General features: G+C 38.9%; 1 non-coding gene across 1 annotated transcript; it reads right to left on the reverse strand.

Moving 5' to 3' along the window:
- Positions 1–502: 502 nt before the first annotated feature.
- LOC121204287 (small nucleolar RNA R71) lies at positions 503–609 on the reverse strand. Its single transcript, XR_005899215.1, has one exon. It is a non-coding gene; the product is annotated as a small nucleolar RNA R71 (small nucleolar RNA).
- Between the last annotated feature and the right edge of the window lie 1,905 nt (positions 610–2,514).

Here is a 2,514-nt window from a genome sequence, read left to right on the forward strand (position 1 = left end):
AAGGCGAAGCTTCAGATACACAGAGGAAGAGCAAGAGGACGATACTTCAACCACAACCAAGGAGATGGCTGAAAACTAGGAAAATCTGTTACCTCCTGCGATTGCCGTTGATCCAGTAAATCAGAATCCTGCTCCTCGTACTATGTATGATTATGCTAAACCTTCTTTAATAGGAACTGAATCGAGCATAGTTAGGCCTGTTGTTGCTGCAAATAATTTTGAACGGAAACCTAACACCATTCAAATGATCCAACAGTTTGTTCAGTTTGATGGTTTGTAGGACGAGAACCCAAATGCTCATTTGACTAATTTCTTAGAGTTTTACGACACTTTTAAAATCAACGGCGTTTTTTATGATGCCATTCACCTTAGATTGTTTCCCTTTTCATTGAGGAATAAGACGAAACAGTGGTTGAACTCGTTACCACGAGGGTCAATCACTACTTGGGAACAAATGACCGAAAAAATTTTATTAAAATATTTTTCGCCGGCTAAAATAGCCAAATTACGTAATGATATCTCCTCTTTTGTGCAAATGGATTTAGAAACACTCTATGATGCATGGGAGAGATACAAGGACCTTTTGAGAAAGTACCCTCACCATGGGTTACCACTCTGGCTATAGGTTCAAACGTTTCATATTGGCCTGAATCCTTCGACTAGACAGATGATTGACGCGGCTGCTAGAGGAACTATCAATAATAAGACACCTGAGGATGTTTATGAATTTATAGAAGAGATGTCACTAAATAATTATCAGTGGCAAGTCATAAGGATTAAACCAACGAAAATAGCCGGCGTTTTCAACGTCGATTCAATCACCATGCTCTCTAATCAGGTAGAACTTTTGAATAGAAAAATTGACGATTTTCTTGGTTCTTCACAAGTTCACCCAGTAATGCAAGGCGAAGCAAGTGGTGGTGGATCAAGCAATTCAGAATATCCACCCTATGGCCACAACATAGAGAACGAGCAGTTAAGTTACATGGGTAATAATCCTCGATCTCAAAATAATCTTTATGGTAACACTTACAATGCAGGTTGAAGGAACCACCCATATTTTTCATGGGGAGGCCAAGGAAATCAGAGACCACCACCACCTCCAGGCTTCCAACAACCACCTTACCAACAAGAGAAAAAGCTGAACCTTAAGGAGATGCTAACAAAATTCATCTCGGGGTCAGAAACTCATTTTTAGAATATCGAGACAACACTTAAGAATCAACAAGAGTCGATCCAAGGGCTCGAAACTCAGATAGGCCAGCTCGCTAAATTGATATCTGAACGCCCACAAGGTAGTCTACCGAGTAACACTGAATCTAACCCAAGGGAGCAACTCAATGCAATTACCATTCCAGATGGGGAAGGGTTAGTTGCATCTGAACCAGAACCGAGGTAAGAAATTGTTGTAAGTAAAGGTAAAGGTGAGGTGGACCACAATGACCAAAAACAGGTAAGTAAAGAGTACAAACCACGTGTACCATACCCAAATGTGACAAGGAAAGAACACTTAGATGAACAATTCGGTAAATTCCTTAAACTTTTAAAGAAATTACATATCAACTTACCGTTTGTTGAAGCTCTTTCGTAGATGTCGAATGCAGTCAAATTTCTAAAGGAGCTTTTAGCAAATAAGTGGAAGTTAGATGAGGCGTCGCATGTGGAGTTAAATGCAGTTTGCTCAGCCATACTACAAAATAAGTTGACCAACAAATTGAAGGATCTAGGGAGTTTTACGATTCCCTGTTTAATTGGTAGCTTAGATGTTAATAATGCTTTGGCTGATTTAGGGGCTAGTATTAATGTCATGCCTTACAAAATGTTTAAGCAACTAGGTCTTAGGAAACCCAAACAAACTAGGATGAGTATTCAATTAGCCGATAAAACAATTAGATTTCCTAAGGGGATTATTGAAGATGTACTCGTTAAAATTGACAAATTTATATTCCCAATTGATTTTGTTGTTCTAGACATAGAGGAGGATAGTAACGTGCCTTTAATTTTAGGAAGACCCTTTTTAGCAACTGCCAAAACTATAATTGATGTTGGTATAGGTGAACTCACACTTTTTGTGGGAGACGAAACAATCACCCTTCAAGCTCATAATTCGAATAACATATCAAAAATTTAAGGTGGTTGTATAAATCATACTATTAAAACTGACCATGTGGTGCAACTTACTTTGAAGGAAACAGGTTTGAAGAACATATATGAGCCCTGTTCAAGCAACATCAAAGGACCTATCTATGAAGAACGAAGGCTACAAATCGAGGAGCTAGAAGAATGGCGGACACATAAATCGAGAACACACCATAAACCAAAACCAAGCCAGGATGAGCTCAATACCTCACCAAATCAACTTAAGGCTGGAGACAAAGTACTATTGGATGCAGCAGATCCTCGCATTGCCACTTCTAAACCTAACAGACCAATCCCTCTTTCGATACTTGGTATTTTCCCATATGGTACAATCGAGGTAATTCATCCCAAATTCGGCATTTTTAAGGTAAATAG

This window comes from Gossypium hirsutum, chromosome A07 (assembly GCF_007990345.1).
Source record: "Gossypium hirsutum isolate 1008001.06 chromosome A07, Gossypium_hirsutum_v2.1, whole genome shotgun sequence".
Lineage (NCBI taxonomy): Eukaryota > Viridiplantae > Streptophyta > Magnoliopsida > Malvales > Malvaceae > Gossypium > Gossypium hirsutum.